This window comes from Oratosquilla oratoria, chromosome 5 (assembly GCF_046742065.1).
Source record: "Oratosquilla oratoria isolate Oo_2021 chromosome 5, ASM4674206v1, whole genome shotgun sequence".
NCBI classification, from domain to species: Eukaryota; Metazoa; Arthropoda; class Malacostraca; order Stomatopoda; family Squillidae; genus Oratosquilla; species Oratosquilla oratoria.
The window spans coordinates 21965921-21992315 of NC_134781.1; the positions used below are offsets into that span (position 1 = coordinate 21965921).

The 26395-nt window shown below is 43.8% G+C and overlaps 9 non-coding genes and 1 pseudogene across 9 annotated transcripts; 5 read left to right on the forward strand and 5 right to left on the reverse strand.

Moving 5' to 3' along the window:
* The first annotated feature begins 3525 nt into the window (after window positions 1–3525).
* Window positions 3526–10404, forward strand: LOC143025687 (uncharacterized; annotated as a pseudogene).
* Window positions 9200–9404, forward strand: LOC143025872 (small nucleolar RNA U3). Its single transcript, XR_012966432.1, has one exon. It is a non-coding gene; the product is annotated as a small nucleolar RNA U3 (small nucleolar RNA).
* Window positions 10405–10516: 112 nt separating the features above from the next.
* LOC143025869 (U1 spliceosomal RNA) lies at window positions 10517–10671 on the reverse strand. The gene has a single exon (XR_012966429.1). It is a non-coding gene; the product is annotated as a U1 spliceosomal RNA (small nuclear RNA).
* A 1365-nt stretch (window positions 10672–12036) lies between these two features.
* On the forward strand, window positions 12037–12199 carry LOC143025866 (U1 spliceosomal RNA). Its single transcript, XR_012966426.1, has one exon. It is a non-coding gene; the product is annotated as a U1 spliceosomal RNA (small nuclear RNA).
* Window positions 12200–14079: 1880 nt separating this feature from the next.
* On the forward strand, window positions 14080–14242 carry LOC143025880 (U1 spliceosomal RNA). Its single transcript, XR_012966440.1, has one exon. It is a non-coding gene; the product is annotated as a U1 spliceosomal RNA (small nuclear RNA).
* Window positions 14243–15311: 1069 nt separating this feature from the next.
* Window positions 15312–15474, reverse strand: LOC143025881 (U1 spliceosomal RNA). Its single transcript, XR_012966441.1, has one exon. It is a non-coding gene; the product is annotated as a U1 spliceosomal RNA (small nuclear RNA).
* Window positions 15475–17353: 1879 nt separating this feature from the next.
* Window positions 17354–17516, reverse strand: LOC143025865 (U1 spliceosomal RNA). The gene has a single exon (XR_012966425.1). It is a non-coding gene; the product is annotated as a U1 spliceosomal RNA (small nuclear RNA).
* Window positions 17517–18881: 1365 nt separating this feature from the next.
* On the forward strand, window positions 18882–19036 carry LOC143025870 (U1 spliceosomal RNA). The gene has a single exon (XR_012966430.1). It is a non-coding gene; the product is annotated as a U1 spliceosomal RNA (small nuclear RNA).
* Window positions 19037–20135: 1099 nt separating this feature from the next.
* On the reverse strand, window positions 20136–20250 carry LOC143025875 (small nucleolar RNA U3). Its single transcript, XR_012966435.1, has one exon. It is a non-coding gene; the product is annotated as a small nucleolar RNA U3 (small nucleolar RNA).
* A 2005-nt stretch (window positions 20251–22255) lies between these two features.
* On the reverse strand, window positions 22256–22370 carry LOC143025878 (U5 spliceosomal RNA). The gene has a single exon (XR_012966438.1). It is a non-coding gene; the product is annotated as a U5 spliceosomal RNA (small nuclear RNA).
* Window positions 22371–26395: the final 4025 nt, after the last annotated feature.

Sequence of the window (26395 nt, forward strand, 5' to 3'; positions counted from 1 at the left end):
CTGCAACTATGTAGTGTGTATGTGTTGCAGGGAGGAGATTAAGGACAGTCTGCATATACCATACTGTGTTGATACAAAGTAAAGGTAGGGGCAAGATCTAAGAATATAAGGTCTAACCACTTCCGACCGAATTTCGAGGGAGTTGGCGCAGCGGGCCCGTGAACGTCACCTGGCTGCTCAAAGTGGGGTTAGCGGGTCCTATAGCTGTCAGTTGAAGCTGGTCCGTCGTTCAAAAATGACGTTGCCTTCGCTCGCACTGCTCCACGCAATTAGTTATATTCTGACAAATATTATATAATATATATATATAAATATATATAAAATATTATAGTTCCTGTCTATATATATGAATATATAATATATAATATATATATACATACATACATATATATATATATATATATATATATATATATATATATATATATATATATATAAAATATTATAGTTCCTGTCTTCCTTGGCGTTTCACAGTTTTCTTCAGTGTATCACAAAGAGAAAATGGACTCAGCCAAATGACGTCAGAAGCTGCGCAGAAGAATTCCAACGGTCTGACCTGTATATTTAGACCTTGGGTGGGGGTTTAGTGTTTAAGGACATTACCGTGGAGTTTCAGTACCCAGTGATATTGATATTGACCTGAAAGAGGGTAGTTCGTGGTTGGTATAGAAAGGGGCTTTGCTTATAAGGTGAACCGTCACTATATTTGGAGTTATTTGCGACTGGAAACAATTGCTTCGCGTCCCTGCAGGATAGGAGGTTATTGATGAAAACAGTCATTCCGATGACGCAATAAGGAAGTGAGGTAAGATGGAGCGAGGACCTAAATAATTGTTAATGAAACAATGTTTATAGAAATATGTCATTACGTAACAACTGTTATTTTTTAACTTGATGATTTTTAAAATGTAAATATTTTATTGTTATCCTAAAGTAAAACAAATTTATAAATAATTATGTAAAGGAGAAGTATTTGTATACAACTTTATAACGAGCGGTCACCGTTAAGTCCTCGACATGAACAAAACAGTCTGCCGAGAAACCCATATTTGAACTCATCGTCACAGATCACATCACCTCGCGTACATCTGGCCCTGGACTCGCTCCAGGACTGGGGATTTAAATATTCGTAAATAAAGTAGATAGTAATTGAATTTCCACGCAGAGCTCAGGCAGAAATAAATCTGCAATTACATGGTACTCCCATTCCAGTACAAAATTCAACCTTTTTCCTTAGCCTAAAATTGGACTCCAGGCTAAACTGGAAGGCCCATGTAATATATCTAGTTGATGCGTGCAACAAGAGAATTAATTTGCTACGTAAACTAAGGGGCACAAATTGGGGAGCAGATAGGAAATCCCTGCTAATGATTTATAAGTCCCTAATTAGATCTAAATTAGACTATGGGTGTCAGATTTATGGTTCGGCAACACCAACCACGTTACAACCCCTGAACATCATCCAAAACAAAGGCCTAAGAATAGCACTTGGAGCATTACGCTGCACAAGAATCGAGAGGCTGGAGGTTGAATCAAACATACCCCCCCTCCACTACAGGCGCGAGCACCTCACACTACGATACGCCGCCAAAGTGCTTCGCATCCAACAACATCCCTGCAAGCAAACGATAAAACAGCACGAACACTTCACCAACTCCAGCCTAAATCCCCTTCCCATCAGGATCCGATTCTTGTGCGAACAGTATTCAGTGCCACTGTGGTCAATAGAAAAGATAGAATATACGTACCCACCGCCGTGAAAAAACATCGCCCTGAATGTCAACACCAACCAGGACCTCAGGAAGAAATCATCTTCAATAGAAGAAACACGACAGAAGACCCTAGAAATGATCAACAAGTACAATGACCACAGGGCACTGTACACGGATGGCTCCAAGTGCGGCCACAAAACTGGGACAGGGTTATACAGCAACAAAACCCGGATGATGTTCAGATTGCCGGACCATACGAGCATATATATCGCAGAACTCTTCGGCATATACAAAGCCATAGAAAACGCTCAATCTGACACACATAGTAAGTTCGTCATATTCACAGACTCTCTGAGCGCACTTCAAACAACCAACCAGGACCTCAGGAAGAAATCATCTTCAATAGAAGAAACACGACAGAAGACCCTAGAAATGATCAACAAGTACAATGACCACAGGGCACTGTACACGGATGGCTCCAAGTGCGGCCACAAAACTGGGACAGGGTTATACAGCAACAAAACCCGGATGATGTTCAGATTGCCGGACCATACGAGCATATATATCGCAGAACTCTTCGGCATATACAAAGCCATAGAAAACGCTCAATCTGACACACATAGTAAGTTCGTCATATTCACAGACTCTCTGAGCGCACTTCAAACAACCAACCAGGACCTCAGGAAGAAATCATCTTCAATAGAAGAAACACGACAGAAGACCCTAGAAATGATCAACAAGTACAATGACCACAGGGCACTGTACACGGATGGCTCCAAGTGCGGCCACAAAACTGGGACAGGGTTATACAGCAACAAAACCCGGATGATGTTCAGATTGCCGGACCATACGAGCATATATATCGCAGAACTCTTCGGCATATACAAAGCCATAGAAAACGCTCAATCTGACACACATAGTAAGTTCGTCATATTCACAGACTCTCTGAGCGCACTTCAAACAATTAAGATAGGTAACCATATGGAAAATTTCCTCCTGGGCAAAATCATTAGCACATTGTCGACGACTAACAAGTCCATTATTCTCTCTTGGGTTCCCAGCCACATTGGGATCTTCGGGAATGAGAAAGCGGACACCTTAGCCAAATCTGCCTTAGAAAAAGACTATTACAGACATACCCCTGGACAAAGGTACCTTCAATTCCATACTAAGAAAACAATTACACACCCACTGGCAACTCCAGTGGAACAAACTTCACATCTTGCACAAACAAAAGGAAATCATAACAGATTGGTCGACATCATACAGAAACAACAGACTCGAGGAAATCGCCATAGCAAGACTGAGGATGAACTCGACCCGCCTCACCCACCTAAACCCATACATAAACGGCGTATTTCCTCCCCAATGCAACACCTGCAACACCATACTCTCCATAAGACACATACTCCTACACTGCTCAAAGTACAACACACAGCGCAAAGCGCTTATAAAATATTGTAAACTTAAAAAAATTCAACTAAGCACTACAAATCTTTTGACCGATGACCGTTTACTTATTGACAAAGTAGTATTTTATTTGCGCACAACAGGACTATTGTGGAAATTATAATGGTAGATTAAAAAGGATCGCAGGTTCACACCAGGCTTAATGACCTCATTATAGGTCGATAGCCTTAAAGATAAAAAAAAAAAAAATCACAGCACTCCAAGCGAGCACACATCACCATCACTTCGAGCTACGTGCAGCGACTACACCACCAACTCATCGTTCAAACCTACGAAGTGATTTCTTCATACATGCACAGTTCGTGGTCTTCATCCATCGTCGCACATCCTCATGGCTAGAGCGATGGAGTTAGCGACTACAAGTGTCGGGAAGAGGGGCAGGGAATGCTTTCCCACAGAGGCCTCGGAAGAGCTCTCCACGCCCAAGAAGGCGGCCCGAGCCAGGCCCAGTATCAGCTACGCGCCCTCCCTGCAAGAGGACGACAGCAGCAGCGACACTTCCTTACTAATGTTTGTCAGCAACAACGACGCGCCCTCCTCACCGGAAGACACCCAGAGCAACGCGGACGACGACGCCCTACTTGAGCAGCTACTCAGGAGTGACGAGGAGCAACCAGGCGACGACGAAGGCGAGGGATGGACCACCGTCGTCAGAAATCGTAGAGCCCGCCACCAGCTTCCTCCGAGGTCCAAGTTCAAACTGGGCCACCTAGGGGACCACGACAGCGCCTACCAGGCCATCACCGCTCTCGAGAGGGAGAACCCCAGCCTGAAAATGGAGGTGAGACTCAACCTTCAGGGTGAACACATCCTCAAGGCCAGGGACGAAGCCTCCGCAGTACTCCTCCGTCGCTTCGCGGAGGAGGGGAACACTGTGATTCTCCTCGACCCCAATTTGAGACAACACAAGGTAGTGCTGGAACGCTACCCATTGGACCTGCCCCTGGAAGCGGTAGAGGCTCACCCAAAGGTGATCTCAGCCGAGCGACTGCGCTCCCGCACGGATAAGCTCCCCACAAGGCAAGTGCTGGTGGTGTTGGAGGGACAGCCGCCCCCAAACTGGACCTCGGCTGTTGGGGTAGGTACTCTCTGCGCCCTCATCGGGGGGAACCGGTGAGATGCTATAAATGCCAGAGATACAAACATCTCCAGATACGGTGTGAACACGCCGTCAGATGTGGCGTGTGCAGCTTGCCACACCCGACGGAGGATTGCATCGCAAAGCACAAATCCAATCAGACCACCTCCGCAAAATGCCCCAACTGCGGAAATAAGCATCACGCCTGGAACCCTCGGTGCCCCGAGAGGGTCCGCAGGCTCCCCAGGCTTCCCCAGAAACCCCAGCAGCAACAGCGGCAGCCCCAGGGACCACCACAACGGCAGCAACAGCGGCAGCCCCAGGGGCCTCCGCAACGGCAGCAACGACGCCGCTCGAGGACATCACGTAGCCAGTCGCAGCAACAGAAGAACTTCGTCGCTGGAGCATCACGGCACCAGGACACCAAGCACCAGCACCCACCACGAAGCCAGCCTAAACCGCAGCAGCAGCGTCGGCAAGCCTTCCAGCCTGCATCACCACCAACCAGGTCAGCGTGGGGTCGGCGGCGGGCCCTCGCGGTCCCCTCCCCCCAGCCCAGGCCGCACCAGAGCCGGAGGAAGGGATTAGCCGACCGGCCCCCAGGGATCACACCCCCTATCGCCAACCCAGGACGCGGAGTCGGGAGCAGCGGCCGCGGGCTGCAGCCTTGGAGACTGGCGGCAGCGCCCCCTCGGCCCGGCGCAGCGCAACCAGGAGGTGGTGCACGGGACCCTCCCCCCAGCACTCCCGCGACGTCGGCGAGGAGACCCTCCATGGGCCCAACCGACCCTTCCCACGACCTGCCACGCACCATGAGCGAGGAAATACGCACAGTCGTCAGCTGCATCATGACAAGGATGATGCAATTTCTGGTGAAGCTGCTCACCAACCCCAACCATGACAGCGACAAGCAGGGAACCCTGAGCGAGCTCCTGCAGGAGACTGTCTCAGTCTTCACAGAATGTGGTTTCCAGCCACCCCCCGACCTGAAGGACACGCATCTCCGCTCCCTCTACCCAGCCGACCCCAACCACCAGAATGGAGAGTCGACGAGCTGAGGCAGACGCCGATGAGGACCAGCTTGCTGGCCCTCCCAGGCTCCGAGTCCTGCAGTGGAACGTGCAAGGTCTCCGACCTAAGAAGCACCAAGTACTGCAGGCTATCTTCACGGGAAACCTTGACGTGGTGCTGCTCCAGGAGACCTTGACGCGTGCCGACTTTGAGTGGAGGGTGGCGGGTTATTCCCTTCACTCGCTCCCTGCCACAGAGAACACCCGCGGCTGTGCGGCGCTGGTGAGGAGCACCATCCCTCACCGCAGAGTATCCGCCCCAGTCCACTGCGGGGAGGGCGTGGAGGCCCTGGCACTAGAGGTGCAGGTCGGGGGCATCCCGCTTCTGGTGTACAACATATACAGGAGCCAACGATACCATCTGGAAGCAGGCGAGCTGTTCTCCCTCGCCGCCCACACCAGCCTCCTCGTGGCGGGCGACCTGAACGCCCACCACCCCATGCTGCAGTCACCATCTCCAACCAACGAAACGGGCCGCCACCTGGCCGTGTTAATCGAGGACATTCCCCATACCCGCCTCCTCAACACAGGGGAGGCTACCCACACCCGGAGGGGGAGGCTTGACCTCACACTCGCCTCGAGCGACCTGGCCGCCGGTGCTACATGGCAAGTACATCCTACCCTCACCAGCGACCACTTTGCCACTCTCACCACCCTCCCAGTGGCACCCCCAGCGCCCTCCCTCCCCCCTCCACGTTGGAACATCGGGAGAGCACACTGGGCCAGCTTCCAGGCCTCCCTCGACGAATGGTGGGCCGCCTACCAGCCACCCGTGGACCTTCACCAGCGGGAGAGGGACCTGACTGCTGCTATTGAGAGGGCTGCTAACGCAGCCATCCCCAGGAAAGCCCCGAGCCGTCGTCACCGGCCAAATTGGTGGTTCTACAACGAGGAGGTGCGGGAGCATAACCACAGAGTGAACATTCACAGGAAGCTCTACAAGAGACGCCCCAACCCAACCAACTTGAGGCTACTTCAGGACGTGGTGGCCCGCGCACGGGAGGTGTCCCTGAAGGCCAGGGAGGCCAAGTGGTTGGAGTGGTGCTCCTCCTTCAGCCACCACACGTCTCTAAGCCAGCTGTGGAAAAGCGTGAAGACAGCCTCCGGCGCCGCCCCGCCTCGCCCCGCCGCCCACCCGTACCCACGCCAGGAGGCTGAGAGGCTCGTAGCCGAATTCACCACCCGCGGCTCCAGTGACCAGCTTCCGGGTAGCACGCGCCGTCTCCAGCAGCAGCTTCGGCCGCGCCGCGACATGGCCATCGAGGAGGCGACTAAAGAAGCTGATGTAACAGACCGTCCCTTCACTCCTCAGGAGCTGGAGCAGGCCAAGAGACGGGGCCGTGACACAGCAGCAGGGGCCGACGGCGTGACGTACTCCATGATCGCTCACGCCGGACCAGCTGGGGACGCCGCCCTGCTGGCCGTCAACGAGTCGTGGATGGCGGGATGCCTGCCCCCTTCGTGGAAGGAGGCTGACATCCAACCAATCCCCAAACCGAGGGAGCCCACTAAGCTAAGGCCTATCTCCCTCCTCAGCTGCACGGCCAAAACGGCTGAGAGAATGGTGCTTGCTCGCCTTCAGTGGCGTGTGGGGCCACTACACCCTCACATTTTCGGCTACACCCGCGGCAGGAGCACGGCGGACAGCATCCTGACACTGCTGAATCAAGTTAACCATCGCCCCCGCCATCGTTGTCTTCCTCGACTTGGAAAAGGCATTCGAGCTGGCCAGCCCTCACGCCATCCTCGCCGCCCTCGTAAGGAAGGGCGTGATGGGAAGGATGCTAGCCTGGCTCCGCGACTATCTCCAGCATCGCCGCGCCAGGGTAAAATTCCAGGGCCTAAAGTCCAGCTTCCAGAGGTTGGAGAACGGGACGCCCCAGGGTGGTATCCTCAGCCCCTTCCTCTTCAACCTGCTGATGGAGCAGCTGGTGGCCCTGCCCTTCAACAATGGCACCATCCTCCTCAGCTACGCCGATGACCTCGCCCTCGTGGTCACCGGGAGGGGCAACAAGCTCAGGAAGGCGCAGCAGGCGCTCGACATTATCAGCGGGAAATGCGAGGAGCTGGGACTCAAAATCTCTGCAGAGAAGTCCCGCGCCATGATGGTGAGGGCTGCCGACCCGGCAGGTCAGCTCTGCGTCCAGGGCGTCGGACTGGCTTGGGCCAACTCATACCAGTACCTCGGTGTATGGGTGGACAAGTGGCTGTCCTTTACAGCCCACGCCACCTACCTGAGGGAAAGGGCCCAGGCTAGGCTGAACGTAATGCGAGCCATGACACGACCCACAGCGGGGATCACTTTCTCCGTCCTCCGACTGTACTTCATATTTGCAGTGCGCTCCCTGGTGGACTACAGCGCCCCAGTCCTCACATCACTCTCCCGTAGCCAACAGGAGCGGCTCGAGGTGCTGCAAAACACCGCCATGAGGACGATGCTGGGAGCTCCGAGATGGACCAGTGCGTGCGTCATGCAGAACGAGACCCGCCTGGTGCCACTCACCACCAGAGTACAACAGATCGTGGCCTGCCGCGTGGCCAGGGTCCTGCAGCGCGACTCCGAAGGAGTAGCACAGAGAAGACTACGGCTTGCAATGACGCAAGGGAATGATGTCCTCCACCGCAACCCGTGGCTACTCCAGTCCACCCTGGCCACCTGCAGCCTCGCCCACATTAACAGCTGGCGCTGGCAACACGCCGACCTCCCGGCCCCCACCTACCGAGCCCCACCCCCGTGGGAGCCCCCCACAGCAGAGTTCTCCACCACCCGGCTACCGGCCAGCAAGGCGCTCTGCACCACCAAGGAGCTGCGGCATCACACCCTCATGGCGGTGGCGCAGGTGTCTGAGCCGGGCGGTGCCATATACTACACCGACGGCTCAGTCGACCCCGAGAGTAGCAGGACGGGCGCCGCTGCCATCACCGTTGGGACCAAGCTGCTCAAGAGGACGCCGGATTACTGCTCCACCCTGCAGACAGAGCTTGTGGCCATCCACCTGGCCCTGGAGCACGCCCAGAACCGCCAGGAGGCTACTGTGGTCCTACTTACAGACTCCAGGACGGCGTGGCAGGTCCTCCAGCAGCCGTGCCCCAGCGACAACGTGGGACTCGTCACCGCCATCCTGGGCAGCCTGCAGAGCCTCGCCGCACAGGGACGTCGGGTTAGGCTGCACTGGATGCCCAGCCACGTGGGCGTGCGAGGCAATGAGTCCGCCGACGTTGCTGCAAAAAGAGCCGCTGGCGCTCCCCACGTGACCAGGCACGTGCCACCTAGTCTGTCGTACGTGAAGGCACGAGCCAGGCGTGCCGCAGCCCACCGCGCCCACCAGACTCACCGGCAGTTAGAAGGAGCAAAAAGACTAGCTGCTTGGTACGCCGCCACCACCGACTATCAGACGTTGAGCGCCTTCCATCAACAGTCCAGGGCGGACGGCGTACTGTTGCAGAGAGTTAGGCTGGGCTACTGCACCAGGGAGGAGCTGTATGACGGCTTCCAAGGGCAACAGTGCGATCATTGCGGTAGGCACAGCCGCCACCCGCTGCTGCACTACCTACTGTCCTGCCTGGCCACGGAGGCCCTCCGACCAGCGCCGCAGACCCCCGCCCACCCTGCAGAAGGCAGCCTCCTCAGCAGTCGGGCAACGAGAGCTGCCCTCCTTGTCCGCCACACGCCCATGGACGTAATGCTTGGGGTGCTCAGGGCGGCGCCCCCCCCCCCTCGCTGACCTCCCTAAGCCCTCACCTTCCACCCACTAGGGCACAACAATTCCCCCACTGGCGGGCTGTTGCCCGCATTGTATATCAATGTATGTATAACTGTACATATTTATACAATAAACCTTTATTAACTTAACTTAACTTATCTAAACGAATTCATACTTCAAAGAATCATTTTTATAGTGTGATTGTCGAACTCCTCGTCCGTAACTCATTTGATTTCACCCCACGATGATGTGGCTAAGTATTGTCCTCTCAGCGGGAAGCTGCACATATCTTTTGTGGAAATGTGCATCGAGGACCGTTCCAGCTTGCTTTTTAGTAAGTATTGGAAGAGGATTACACGACCTGAGTGGCGGGAAATTATCCACTAGGATCTCTATTTGTTAGGTCATATGACCTAATTATCCACAGGCAAAGAAAAATAAATTTGGATACATGTTATACAGACGTCGGATGGCCTAAATCCACAATCAAAGAAATAATACTATCGAACATGATGGGAAATGTGTTGAAAAGGATGAAGCGGAATGGGTAAGCGTGTCTACGAATTTCGCAGCTAATCCATATTTGCTAGCAAGGACAACTAGAAATGCTGACGATGATCTAGTTCAAGTTTCCACATTGAAGTTTAATAGAAAAGCTGAATTATGACTAAAGGCCCGTATACACTGTCAGTCATGACTGCACAGTCATCGAGATTGTGCAAACAGTGTTTGGGACACACATTGTCAGAAGATTGAGCAATCATTACTTACCTCTTGGAGTATGTGGAGTGAAGATGAGTAAAGCGGCTGCATGCATAGCTATTCTTGGCTACAGAGGAAAGACGAGCTGTTGGCGCAATCATCACTCATGATGGTGTAACTACTATGCTTGAGCTTACAAAATCAAACCGTGTTGGAAATTCCTCAATCATCTGCGCAAACACTCAATCACACCCACTCACACAGGATATGCTTGCGCAACCATGAATATTGTGCAATCATGACTGACTGTGTAGGGGCCTTAACAGTTTAAGGTAATGAGTAGAGGTTTAGGGGGAGAGAACATATTGAAAGGAGAGGACAGACAGGAACTACACCCGTTGTTGTAATATATGTTAAATAAAAATAATGAATTTTCTCACTGGAGAAAAGGGGTGACCTAGAACAATGTCTTGAACGAACAAATAAATGGAGAACCTGAAGTATGGAAAAAAAACTTCCTGGAATGACTTAACTCCACTGCGATTTACAGGCTGGACAATTATATACATACTATTCGGAGTGAAATGTCAGTGTTTATGTGTGATATACCGGTATGTTTTACTTCAGTTCCCGGAGCTTTGATCCAGGAAGTTAACGCAAAGCGTTAAAAGGGTCAAATCGTAATCCCATCTATGCAGAGAAACCGTTGTATCAAGAACATATGCAGCTTATATATCTACTGCAACAATGTAATTACAATAGTATTGATGTTGGTTAATTAAGGTGATAGCGCGAACGCAATCCCCTACTCTCAGTAATTGTGCGCTCGAGCTGCCCACATTTGTGGCAATCGTGAGGGTCAGCATCCCCGAAGTGCAATGGAGAGTCTAGCCCTAGGATCTCTTCATAATTATAGTATCTTTGGCGCTGAGTTTGCACATTAATTACTGCTTTATAAACCCTCAAATAGGATGGCGCTGCTGACTCAAAGGGAGATCATTCCTTCGCAATGTCCTATGTAAATCTTACACAATTTTCATCAGGATTTAACTTCTGCACCAGGTATCAATCTTAATATTTGATACTATTTTCCTCTCAATTGTAAATCTACTCCAAATATGAGACTAATATCTGCAATGTATTTTCCATTTTTTTGTGTGTCTTGTACGTCTTCATAGAAGTTTCCGCATTGGATCTTACTCCTGCTTTCAATTTACCATTCTATTAATGGAGCGTCGTCTACTTTAAGACTTGAATATTTAATCCAATAGAACTATGAAGACCAGTTGGATATATGCAAATAAAAAGGTCCGAAATTGCTAATAGGCAGCTACTTCACTCGATCGACTGAACTCCTGAATTCATTCTTCACTGTCCGAAGACTGTAGTAAATATAAAGCTGTATGCTCACTAATGTATTATAAACACACACCACTATTACACAGCATTTGATGCATCCATTTTAAACGGCTAATTGTTAGGAATATCCAGAATCGCTGTATTGATTTACACATCTCAAAGTGACGAATACTGTCAGTAAAACTAACCCCTTTATCTCAGTTTCTAAGCAGACTAAAACACAGAACTGATCAAGATCTGAACACAGAAAACAAACTTTTGTTAATAATGGAATAACCAGTCGCGTTATGAAGAGTCGAAGGACGGAAGTCCCAAGTGTAGGTAGTCCGTTGTAGGTACGAAAGTTAATAGAACGGTTTTAGTTGTTCCTAAGGATTAGGCCTTTGATAGACACATCATGTATTGTGTTTTCATAAAACGTAGGTGAACATAGATTTTGATATTTTCTGCTGTCTTCGGGCAGTGAAGAATGGATTCAGGAGTTCAGGCGATCGAGTAAAGCAGTTGCCTATTAGCAATTTCGGACGTTTTTATTTGAATAAGGGTATCCAATTGATTTTCATAGTTCTATTTAATTTTTTGTATAAACAAAAGCAAAATATTCAAGCGTTAAATTAGACAAACTGCTGTTATTAGAATGGCAAACAGAAAGGAGTATGATGCAATGTGGAAACTTATACGAAGTACAAAGCACACGAAAGAATGGAAAATACATTGGAGATATTAATCTCATATTTAGAGTAGTTTTACAATTAATCTCGTATTTGGAGTGGTTTTACAATTGAAGGAAAAATAATATATATTATTAAGATTGGTACTTGGTGCAGAAGTTAAATCCTGATGAAACTTGTGTAAGATTTACATAGGACATTGCGAAGGAATGATTTCCCTTTGAGTCAGCAGCGCCGTCCGATTGGAGGGCAAGTATGTAATTATTAATCATACTTACCTGGCGCAGGAGATACCATGATCACAAAGGTGATTCTCCCAAGGTGAGGCTCTCCATTGCACTCCGGTAATGCTGACCCTTGCGATTGCCCCAAATGTGGGTAACTCGAGCGCGCAATTTTTGGTAGTAGGGGACTGCGTTCGCGCTATCCCCTTTACATTATGATCAGTTTCGAAGTAGTACCATATCACTAGAAATCAGATTACCGTAGAGACTAAATGAAACTATGCTTTCGTGTTCACCATGAAGAAATTATGCATGTCCTCTCGCATCTGTTCTTATCAACTCTATATTTAATATGGTCTCGATGTGCGTCCTACGATATTTACGTCATTTAAATGTGTAGGCGAAGTGTTCGGGATTACAATCAAAGGTAGAACAAGCCCCGGGCTTGTTCTACCTTTGCTGAAGATTGGCCCGGTATTGCAGTATGTCCGGGATCGGTCCACTCCCCACGGGGAGAATAAATATCTCATATGTGAAATTAAGTCTCATCTAAATCATTGTCCATTGATGACCTGTTGTCAGCACGCCAGAGTTGGCATGCATCTGAAACACTACATGGATTATGACAATCACAGATGTGGAACCCAACAAACAGGTTTTGCATGAAAGGGACAGTAATTTGCACACCGTCGCAGGCACTGTTAACTGACACGTCTGATGACGGACGGTGAAAATCCGCGGCGTGGGCCATTGGTTACCCTGCAGATAATATATAGGGCTACATTGAATATACTGAACAAGATGACACCAAACAAATATCTCGCCAGAGATTGGCGTACCATTTGAGTAACAAACAAAAAAAGAACCTATATCCAGGGACATCAGTGTTTAACTTGACCAAGTACCAAACCTAATATATATATATTTTTTTCTCAATTGTAAAACTACTCCAAATACGAGATTAATATATGCAATATATTTTCCATTCTTTCGTATTTCTTCCACGTAGAAGTTTCCACAGTGGATCATACTCCTGTTTTGTTTACCTTTCATTATAATAGTAACAGCTAGTCTGTAAGGCTTGAATATTTTGCTTGTTTATAAGAAAAAAAGTAATCCAATACAACTATGAAAACCAGTTGGATATACAAAAGCGTCCTAAATTGCTAATAGGCAAGAGCGTCACTCGACCGTCTGAACTGAATTCATTCTTCACTACCCGGAGACAGTAGAAAATGTCAAAACCTATGCTCACTAATGTATTATAAACGCACTACCATTACACAATATTTGAAACATCCATGTTAAACGGGTAATTCGTAAGAATATCCAGAATCGCTGTATTTATTTTCATATCTCAAACTGACAAATATGGAAGTAAAACTAACCATCTTATCTCAAATATTCAAAGCAGATCTAAAATACAGAACTGATTCAGATCAGAATACAGAAAATAGTGTTTTATTAATCATGGAATAGCCAATCACATTATCATGAAGTCGCAGGACGGAAGTCCCAAGGTGTTTGTAGTCCGTTGTAGATAAAAAAGGTAACAGAACGGTTTTAGTTGTTCCTAAGAATTAGCCCGTTGACAGGCAGACATCAATTATTTTTATAAGACCTAGGTGAACATAGACTTTGATATTTTCTGCTGTCTTCGGGCAGTGAAGAATGAATTCAGGAGTACAGGCGGTCGAGAGAAGCGGTTGCCTATTAGCAATTAAGGACGTTTTCTATTTGAACGATGTATCCAACTGTCTTTCATGGTTTTATTTTATTTTGTTTTTATATAAACAAAAGCAAAATACGCAATCCTTAAATTAGACAAACTGCTGTTATTAGAATGGCAACTGAAGACGTACAAGGCACACGAAAGAATGGAAAAATTGCATATATATATTAATCTTGTATTTGAAGTAGCTTTTACAATTGATGGAAAAACGATATAAATTATTAGGATTGGTACTTAGTGCAGACGTTAAATCCTGATGTTAAGTGTGGAATATTTACATAGGACATTGTGAAGGGATGATCTCCCTTTGAGTCAGCCGCACCATCCGATTGGATAGCTTACAATATTTATACTAGCATACTTACCTGGCGTAGGAGATACCATGATCATAAAGGTGGTTCTCCCAAGGTGAGGCTCCCCATTGCACTCCGGAGATGCTGACCCTTGCGATTGCCCCAAATGTGGGTAACTCGAACGCGCAATTTTTGGTAGTAGGGGACTGCGTTCGCGCTATCCCCTTAACAAAACGATATCTGTGAACTATAATAATTATATAACTTCCGGTCCGCGTAGGAAATTGGTGAATCAGCTACTTACAAATTCCCTTGGAAACTTTAAACTAATCCCGGGTAAACTAGAAATGTTGACGATTTATCTACTACGACCCAACGTCAAATTCCTAGTTTTACCCTAGCTAGCAAATGTGGATTAGCTGCGAAATTTGTAATACACATCCTAAATCACTACAATCCAGTTACGACGTGCCATTTTCGCATCATAGATCTCATGAAAAGGATAAAGCGGAATGGATATGAGTAAGCGTGATTACGAATTTCGCAGCTAATCCACATTTGCTAGCTAGGGTAAACTAGAAATGTTGACGATCTATCTACTACGACCCAACGTTATCAGAATTATATTTTTTCAATAAAACGAAGCTGGCAACTTTCATGCATCACTTCATTGAAAAAATGTATCCAACTGTCTTTCATGGTTTTATTTTTGTTTTTATATAAACAAAAGCAAAATACGCAATCCTTAAATTAGAAGTTTGTCTAATTTAAGGATTGCGTATTTTGCTTTTGTTTATATAAAAACAAAATAAAATAAAACCATGAAAGACAGTTGGATACATTTTTTCAATGAAGTGATGCATGAAAGTTGCCAGCTTCGTTTTATTGAAAAAATATAATTCTGATGACGTTGGGTCGTAGTAGATAGATCGTCAACATTTCTAGTTTACCCTAGCTAGCAAATGTGGATTAGCTGCGAAATTCGTAATCACGCTTACTCATATCCATTCCGCTTTATCCTTTTCATGAGATCTATGATGCGAAAATGGCACGTCGTAACTGGATTGTAGTAATTTAGGATGTGTATTACAAATTTCGCAGCTAATCCACATTTGCTAGCTAGGGTAAAACTAGGAATTTGACGTTGGGTCGTAGTAGATAGATCGTCAACATTTCTAGTTTACCCGGGATTAGTTTAAAGTTTCCAAGGGAATTTGTAAGTAGCTGATTCACCAGTTTCCTACGCGGACCGGAAGGGGTTATATAATTATTATAGTTCACAGATATCGTTTTGTTAAGGGGATAGCGCGAACGCAGTCCCCTACTATCAAAAATTGCGCGTTCGAGTTACCCACATTTGGGGCAATCGCAAGGGTCAGCATCTCCGGAGTGCAATGGGGAGCCTCACCTTGGGAGAACCACCTTTATGATCATGGTATCTCCTACGCCAGGTAAGTATGCTAGTATAAATATTGTAAGCTATCCAATCGGATGGTGCGGCTGACTCAAAGGGAGATCATCCCTTCACAATGTCCTATGTAAATATTCCACACTTAACATCAGGATTTAACGTCTGCACTAAGTACCAATCCTAATAATTTATATCGTTTTTCCATCAATTGTAAAAGCTACTTCAAATACAAGATTAATATATATATGCAATTTTTCCATTCTTTCGTGTGCCTTGTACGTCTTCAGTTGCCATTCTAATAACAGCAGTTTGTCTAATTTAAGGATTGCGTATTTTGCTTTTGTTTATATAAAAACAAAATAAAATAAAACCATGAAAGACAGTTGGATACATCGTTCAAATAGAAAACGTCCTTAATTGCTAATAGGCAACCGCTTCTCTCGACCGCCTGTACTCCTGAATTCATTCTTCACTGCCCGAAGACAGCAGAAAATATCAAAGTCTATGTTCACCTAGGTCTTATAAAAATAATTGATGTCTGCCTGTCAACGGGCTAATTCTTAGGAACAACTAAAACCGTTCTGTTACCTTTTTTATCTACAACGGACTACAAACACCTTGGGACTTCCGTCCTGCGACTTCATGATAATGTGATTGGCTATTCCATGATTAATAAAACACTATTTTCTGTATTCTGATCTGAATCAGTTCTGTATTTTAGATCTGCTTTGAATATTTGAGATAAGATGGTTAGTTTTACTTCCATATTTGTCAGTTTGAGATATGAAAATAAATACAGCGATTCTGGATATTCTTACGAATTACCCGTTTAACATGGATGTTTCAAATATTGTGTAATGGTAGTGCGTTTATAATACATTAGTGAGCATAGGTTTTGACATTTTCTACTGTCTCCGGGTAGTGAAGAATGAATTCAGTTCAGACGGTCGAGTGACGCTCTTGCCTATTAGCAATTTAGGACGCTTTTGTATATCCAACTGGTTTTCATAGTTGTATTGGATTACTTTTTTTCTTATAAACAAGCAAAATATTCAAGCCTTACAGACTAGCTGTTACTATTATAATGAAAGGTAAACAAAACAGGAGTATGATCCACTGTGGAAACTTCTACGTGGAAGAAATACGAAAGAATGGAAAATATATTGCATATATTAATCTCGTATTTGGAGTAGTTTTACAATTGAGAAAAAAATATATATATATTAGGTTTGGTACTTGGTCAAGTTAAACACTGATGTCCCTGGATATAGGTTCTTTTTTTGTTTGTTACTCAAATGGTACGCCAATCTCTGGCGAGATATTTGTTTGGTGTCATCTTGTTCAGTATATTCAATGTAGCCCTATATATTATCTGCAGGGTAACCAATGGCCCACGCCGCGGATTTTCACCGTCCGTCATCAGACGTGTCAGTTAACAGTGCCTGCGACGGTGTGCAAATTACTGTCCCTTTCATGCAAAACCTGTTTGTTGGGTTCCACATCTGTGATTGTCATAATCCATGTAGTGTTTCAGATGCATGCCAACTCTGGCGTGCTGACAACAGGTCATCAATGGACAATGATTTAGATGAGACTTAATTTCACATATGAGATATTTATTCTCCCCGTGGGGAGTGGACCGATCCCGGACATACTGCAATACCGGGCCAATCTTCAGCAAAGGTAGAACAAGCCCGGGGCTTGTTCTACCTTTGATTGTAACCCCGAACACTTCGCCTACACATTTAAATGACGTGAATATCGTAGGACGCACATCGAGACCATATTAAATATAGAGTTGATAAGAACAGATGCGAGAGGACATGCATAATTTCTTCATGGTGAACACGAAAGCATAGTTTCATTTAGTCTCTACGGTAATTGATTTCTAGTGATATGGTACTACTTCGAAACTGATTATAATGTAAAGGGGATAGCGCGAACGCAGTCCCCTACTACCAAAAATTGCGCGCTCGAGTTACCCACATTTGGGGCAATCGCAAGGGTCAGCATTTCCGGAGTGCAATGGAGAGCCTCGCCTTGGGAGAATCACCTTCGTGATCATGGTATCTCCTGCGCCAGGTAAGTATGATTAATAATTACATACTAGCCGTGCAATCGGACGGCGCTGCTGACTCAAAGGGAAATTATTCCTTCGCAATGTCCTATGTAAATCTTACACAAGTTTCATCAGGATTTAACTTCTGCACCAAGTACCAATCTTAATAATATATATTATTTTTCCTTCAATTGTAAAACCACTCCAAATACGAGATTAATTGTAAAACTACTCTAAATATGAGATTAATATCTCCAATGTATTTTCCATTCTTTCGTGTGCTTTGTACTTCGTATAAGTTTCCACATTGCATCATACTCCTTTCTGTTTGCCATTCTAATAACAGCAGTTTGTCTAATTTAACGCTTGAATATTTTGCTTTTGTTTATACAAAAAATTAAATAGAACTATGAAAATCAATTGGATACCCTTATTCAAATAAAAACGTCCGAAATTGCTAATAGGCAACTGCTTTACTCGATCGCCTGAACTCCTGAATCCATTCTTCACTGCCCGAAGACAGCAGAAAATATCAAAATCTATGTTCACCTACGTTTTATGAAAACACAATACATGATGTGTCTATCAAAGGCCTAATCCTTAGGAACAACTAAAACCGTTCTATTAACTTTCGTACCTACAACGGACTACCTACACTTGGGACTTCCGTCCTTCGACTCTTCATAACGCGACTGGTTATTCCATTATTAACAAAAGTTTGTTTTCTGTGTTCAGATCTTGATCAGTTCTGTGTTTTAGTCTGCTTAGAAACTGAGATAAAGGGGTTAGTTTTACTGACAGTATTCGTCACTTTGAGATGTGTAAATCAATACAGCGATTCTGGATATTCCTAACAATTAGCCGTTTAAAATGGATGCATCAAATGCTGTGTAATAGTGGTGTGTGTTTATAATACATTAGTGAGCATACAGCTTTATATTTACTACAGTCTTCGGACAGTGAAGAATGAATTCAGGAGTTCAGTCGATCGAGTGAAGTAGCTGCCTATTAGCAATTTCGGACCTTTTTATTTGCATATATCCAACTGGTCTTCATAGTTCTATTGGATTAAATATTCAAGTCTTAAAGTAGACGACGCTCCATTAATAGAATGGTAAATTGAAAGCAGGAGTAAGATCCAATGCGGAAACTTCTATGAAGACGTACAAGACACACAAAAAAATGGAAAATACATTGCAGATATTAGTCTCATATTTGGAGTAGATTTACAATTGAGAGGAAAATAGTATCAAATATTAAGATTGATACCTGGTGCAGAAGTTAAATCCTGATGAAAATTGTGTAAGATTTACATAGGACATTGCGAAGGAATGATCTCCCTTTGAGTCAGCAGCGCCATCCTATTTGAGGGTTTATAAAGCAGTAATTAATGTGCAAACTCAGCGCCAAAGATACTATAATTATGAAGAGATCCTAGGGCTAGACTCTCCATTGCACTTCGGGGATGCTGACCCTCACGATTGCCACAAATGTGGGCAGCTCGAGCGCACAATTACTGAGAGTAGGGGATTGCGTTCGCGCTATCACCTTAATTAACCAACATCAATACTATTGTAATTACATTGTTGCAGTAGATATATAAGCTGCATATGTTCTTGATACAACGGTTTCTCTGCATAGATGGGATTACGATTTGACCCTTTTAACGCTTTGTGTTAACTTCCTGGATCAAAGCTCCGGGAACTGAAGTAAAACATACCGGTATATCACACATAAACACTGACATTTCACTCCGAATAGTATGTATATAATTGTCCAGCCTGTAAATCGCAGTGGAGTTAAGTCATTCCAGGAAGTTTTTTTTCCATACTTCAGGTTCTCCATTTATTTGTTCGTTCAAGACATTGTTCTTAGTCACCCCTTTTCTCCAGTGAGAAAATTCATTATTTTTATTTAACATATATTACAACAACGGGTGTAGTTCCTGTCTGTTCTCTCCCCCTAAACCTCTACTCATTACCTTAAACTGTTAAGGCCCCTACACAGTCAGTCATGATTGCACAATATTCATGGTTGCGCAAGCATATCCTGTGTGAGTGGGTGTGATTGAGTGTTTGCGCAGATGATTGAGGAATTTCCAACACGGTTTGATTTTGTAAGCTCAAGCATAGTAGTTACACCATCATGAGTGATGATTGCGCCAACAGCTCGTCTTTCCTCTGTAGCCAAGAATAGCTATGCATGCAGCCGCTTTACTCATCTTCACTCCACATACTCCAAGAGGTAAGTAATGATTGCTCAATCTTCTGACAGTGTGTGTCCCAAACACTGTTTGCACAATATCGATGACTGTGCAGTCATGACTGACAGTGTATACGGGCCTTTAGTCATAATGCAGCTTTTCTATTAATCTTCAATGTGGAAACTTGAACTAGATCATCGTCAGCATTTCTAGTTGTCCTTGCTAGCTAATCCATTAGCTGCGAAATTCGTAGACACGCTTACCCATTCCGCTTCATCCTTTTCAACACATCTCCCATCATGTTCGATGGTATTATTTCTTTGTTTGTGGAATTAGGCCATCCGACTTCTGAATAACATGTATCCAAATTTATTTCCATTTGCCTGTGGATAATTAGGTCATATGACCTATAAGAAACACAGATCCTAGTGGATAATATCCCGCCACTCAGGTCGTGTAATCCTCTTCGAATACCTTCTTAAGAGCAAACTGGAACGTTCCTCGATGCACACTTACACAGAGTATATGTGCAACTTTCCGCTCAGAGGACTACATTTCTACTTGGCAATCATACAAAATGATCCTATGAAGTAAGAATTCCTCGTTATAAAGTTGTATACAAATACTTCTCCTTTACATAGTTATTTATAAATTTGTTTTACTTTAGGATAACAATGAAATATTTACATTTTAAAAATCATCAAGTTAAAAAATAACAGTTGTTACGTAATGGCATATTTCTACATTGTTTCATTAACAATTATTTAGGTTCTCGCTCCATCTTACCTCACTTCCTTATTGCGTCATCGGAATGACTGTTTTCATCAATAACCTCCTATCCTGCAGGGACGCGAAGCAATTGTTTCCAGTCGCAAATAACTCCAAATATAGTGACGGTTCACCTTATAAGCAAAGCCCCTTTCTATACCAACCACGAACTACCCTCTTTCAGGTCAATATCATTATCACTGGGTACTGAAACTCCACGGTACTGTCCCTAAACACTAAACCCCTACCTCTACTTTTTATCAACACAGTATGGTATATGCAGACTGTCCCTAATCTCCTCCCTGCAACACATACACACTACATAGTTGCAGATCCCATTCGCCCACACAACACTTTTGGAAGTTATGTCTATTGTTTACTTCAACAACTGTAGTCAGGGTCACACGCAAGGAGATACACATGGACATAACTTTGGTAGCGAGACTAACGAAAAAGAAAAAATCTAGATGCATCCTTATTTGACCAATAAAAAAAAAATTATTCAATGGATTAATGACAGAAAAAGGCTGGTCAGTGTAAAATATAAATGGGGTAGTATTACTAGTGGAGTTCCCAAGGGCTCAGTTTTAGATCCCTTATTATTCATTATGTATATAGACTACATGTACAGTGGGATTAGTGACGTAGTTTGAGGATGACACTAAAATAGGACGCCATAATGGTTGGGGGGAAATCCTGGAATACTTCAGGAGGATCTTAATTATTTGCATGGTCGGTAATATGTCAAAGTACAGTGTGTTAAACGTTGGATCATACAACCCAGCAAATAGGTATAGCTTCGACATTACTATATTGAATTACTATTATTATTGGGAGTGTGAGCCCTGACCTTAGACCCTGAAAGCCGTGCATTAGTGTCACGATTAGAGTTAACAGGGCATTCGAATTTATTGTTAGGATGGTTGCAAACAACAGGACAGAGGAAATCTTTTGAACTATCTGGCTAGTTAGACCCATCCTTGACTGTGGTTCAGTTTTTGTTTCCGTCCTAGAAAATGGATATCAATTCAGTACATAGGAGAATGACTAGAATTATTGAAAGGATTCAATTTACCTTATGCAGAAAGACTTTGGCACCTTAACTCTTTGGAAAGAAGAGCGTGGGGCAATTTAATAATTATTCCAATAGGTCAAGGACTTCAACAAGGGTGATGCAGGCAAAGTCACCTTACTAACACACCATGGCAGGATTCGTACTAATGGATTCAAACTGGACAAATTTTGGTTTAAGGAAATGGGAAAGAGATTACCAACACGAATACAAACTACCAGAATCCAGTTCCAGTGAGCTAACTGATGATGAAACTAACAAGAGCTTTATAGATCTGGATGTCCGTGGGATATTAAAATAACACAGTAGTAGGTCTTCAACGGACACCAGAAAACCCATTCTTCTACTGGGATTAGTAGCAGCCAGAAACCCGAATAATCCAATTACTTACAAACCACATCTATCATAAACTGATATCACTTGATGAGTGGACATAACTGAATGTTGTATCTGTACGTCGGCAACCCTATTTTTTCATTTATTTTGCTACCACATTTCCTTCTTAACTTCATCAATTCTTAGCGTAGTGGTCATACAGTCCGTAATTTTTAGCACGTATGCAGCCTGGACAATGCCTGACACCCACATCGTGTTAGCATTGACTTAATTGGTTGTTTTCAGAAAATGTCAGACAAAAATGTGGATAGGTATGATAGCTGGTAATGTCTTTGCCCGATCTGATACCATACATTTTTAAGTTTACCCTTCAACATTAGTTATTTATGACAGCCCACAAAGTGGGCATCAATACAAATTGTTAAAACTCATTAATATGTTCCCCTCCACGGAAATCTTTAGTAAAAGGCGAAAGATTTATGCGTTTTGAAGGGAAACCAGAGATATATATAATAACTCTTGGAGATGTCTAGTTCCGATGTACTGCTGACGCTACGGTGACAGACTGCTGAATTCGTGAATGTAAATAATGCTTATGAAGGTATTATTCTAAAATTATTTAGTTATTACATGTAATATTTGGTAATTTAATGCGAGAATATTTCTAACTCCATAACACACAAATTGCTACGCAATATTTTTCTAGCATTAGCCAAAATTCCATTAACAATGCTACACCACCCCCGACACATACCATTACATAACCAGTCATGAACATATTTAGATATAGGTTGCCGGATTTTTTTTTAATTATATTAAAACAAAAATATATGGACAGGAAAATAAATTAAGATATTAAGAAAAAAGAAGGAAATAGTGTGTGTTATTAAAAGAGGGAGACAACACCCCTTGTGCATTCATTGGAAGTAACTAAGTTAACTGGCCCATATATATATATATATATATATATATATATATATATATATATATATGAAGAGACATAAAGTATGCTGAGAAGGAATATAAGGACAAAAAATTCAGGAATAAATGGCACGGTAAATATAGTCCTGGTCTTAGCCGTTCAAGGAAACAGGCAAGAGATTACCAACGCAGTGGCTGATGAATGGAATAGACTTGGTGACCATGTAGTGACCACTGAAATTATTGGTTTGTTTAAGAATTATACAACTTTGTGGGCAGGGATGATAGGTAGTAATAGACATGGAACTGCCTAATGTAGACTTTATGGTCTTTTGCAATCTCCTTCATCCTTATGTTTATAACACCAACTTTAACAAGGCCACTTCAACCATACAGAGAATACGTTGAGTTTATTTTTTTCGGGGTATAACATATTACCAATATTTCAGCTTTCATTTTACATGTTACAGATGGAATTTATTTGTACATGTGTTAACTAACATTTCTGTATTAATGGGCCCATCAATTTTCCCCAACTTAATAGATTGGAGTCTGACCACTTACATTAAATCACTGCTTCCTACCACCCATAATCCTGTAATCTATTTCATACCTTTATCGATATTGTATACCAAAAATATAAAACTATTCATCCCATCCTATCCATATATATATATATATATATATATATATATATATATATATATATATATATATATATATATATATATATACCAAGAGCGGTTTCCCCCTTATGAGGAAGGTAGCCAAGTCAAAGGCACATACCTACTACCCATTTCACTCCCATGCACCACCCCTTCCCTTATTCTCATCTTAGCTAATCATGGATGACAGGTAACCCCTATATCCAACCCACTGCCCTGGGTCAGAAGCAATGTAGCAAGACACAGTATATCCACAGCAAGGCTGCTTTACTTAACTGGCAACCCCTCTCCTCTATATCCCCTCATGCATAAAAAAAAAAAAAGAGAAAGAACATGAGAGACAGGGAGAAATTCCTTCAGGTTGCATCAAACTATCATTCACACATGAGCACTCCCCAATCCCATGCCCCTCTATTGCATATCAATATCATCCATATGCAGTCACTTTCCACTCATCCCTATGCCCTGCTTTCTCCCTTGCTCAAATGACATTCTCCTCTTGCTGAACACCTCATTTCATTAGCCATATCTGTCATCTCCTTTTCCACGCCTGCTCACCTTCTTGTTTCTCACTCTATCCAACCTAGTAACCCCTACCATACTTCTCAGACATTTAATTTCAAACACATTCAACCTTTTCCTCTCTGCCTCCCTTAAGTTCCAGGTCTCTGTCCCATACACATTCGGCAAAATCACCCCTCCATATAATCTCCATCCATTACCAGATACCTATTTCTCATGACACTTTTCAATTCCCTATGGCATTTATTTGCTTCTCTCAATCTATAACTTACTTTCATCTCTACTCCCTTTCCTGCCACATTCGACCCCAATAACATGAAACTATCCACTTCCTTCAGCCTCTCTCCTTTAAGACTTGGTTCCAACTCACTGCCATTCTCTCCCCTTGTACATCTCATCACTTTGCTTTTACCCACACTTACCTTCAGCTTTCTCCTTTCGCATACCTTCCCAAACTCCATCACTAACTCCCTTGATCTCCTGTCTGACCCTGCCACAAGTGCAGTGTCATCAGCAAACAACTGTCTCACCTCTCACTTCTCTCCATTTTCTTTAACCATCTCCAGTCCCCTTACTTTTACCCTTGCCTTTGCCTCCTGCATCACCCAATCCATGTACGCACTGAACAGCCATGGGGATATGACATATCCCTGGTGCAGTCCCATCTTTACCTCAAACCACTCCTCTCCTAATTTCAAATTCTAATACAAGCTCTACTACTCTCGTAAAAACTCCTGACCCTCAATAACCATCCCCAAATCCCATATATCTGCAAAACCTCCCACAGTGCCTTCCTGTCTACCCAGTCATAAGCCTTTTCCAAATTCATAAAGGCCTAAAAAACATCCTTACCTTTTCCTAAAGCTTTCTCACATATCTGTCTTACTACAAAAATCTGGTCCATGCAACCCTTATCTTTCCAAAACCCACACTATTCCTCAGTGAATAGTTCTACTTAGGGGAGAGCAGCTTGATTGAATTGGTGAGTTTGTATAGACCACAATCACGTGTCCTGAATCTAGATGTGCTCAGTGTGATATTTCAGTGACAGAAAGTGCATTTAAATGTGATGGATGTTATCAATGGTTTCATTATTCTTGTACCAATTTACCAGTATATTAAATTATACTATTTGCCAAGAGTACAAGAAAATATACTTGTGAACTTTGTGTGACAATGAAATACAATGATTATGCCAAATTGTCTGATGAGTCAGAAAAAGTAATTGAAAATCAGATAAATGAACATTGTACAGCTGGACTTGGAGACATGTAAACTCAACAACCCCTATAAGTTAGTTCTGAGACCCTGGAAACAAACTCTGATGCTAACTCTGATCCGGATCAAGAAAATACAAGTACTGTACACAGTTAAATGCCAAACTGGTTGAAGATACACAACCTCAGAAGACAAGAGTATGTCAAATTTACTTACAAAAACAATGCAGACATGGCTGAGCTGGAATAGTGTAAATATGGACACCCTAAACTGTGCTTCAACTACATAAAAGGAGCCTGATGGAAAAACTGACTGTGAGTACTATCACTCAAAACTCTGCAGACAACCTATGGAAAATAAGTGTTGTACAAGAAGAACACCAAAGTTCTATCATCCAAAAGGGATTAGATCTAATCAATATGGAAATTCAGAGACAAAGGAAAAAGATGAACTCCACTTCACCAGAAATAATCTAAGAAGCAGTGACAATCAAGGTAGACTGCAAAGTCACAATGTGAAGCCTGAACAGATTAATAATAGTCAGCTAAAAGAAAGATCAAAGCATGATAAAGTATATGATCCAGAGGCCTTTTTTAGGGGTTATAAAAGACCTAAAGAATACAGTAAGTCAACTTCAACAGCAGATGTCAATACAAAGTCGGACTCTGCACAAACTAACCCTCTATCCAGCATGACATATGGGCCAAGGAATAGGCATACAGCAAATGCCTCCTTTCATGAGGAATCACGTGGCAAGCCGAATACACCTAGAACCCAACATGAATACAAACTACTACCAGAATTCAGTTCCAGTGAGTTAACTGATGATAAGACTAACAAGAACTTTATATGTCTTAATGTCCATGGGATATTAAGGAATAATGGTGTTAATAAAATTGACGAGTTAAACACCATATGAGGACGGAGCCTTTACTTGTACAACGTTTCGCTTATTACAGCTTTTTCAAGAAACAAGGAAAACCATCTTATGGACTGGAAGAATGCAGAGCTGCTGATACAAGAACCAGACAAAATCCGTGGGAAGTGTTTAGAAGCAGCAATCATTCAAGGAACGAACTATTGAACAAAACAGGGGCATGTTTATTTAAATCACCCTTTGTGGACATTTCGCCTACGGACGTTTGGGCCAGCATTCTCGTCCTTTCCCAGTGTTCAATCCCCCCCCTTCTCCTCCTCCTCTTCCT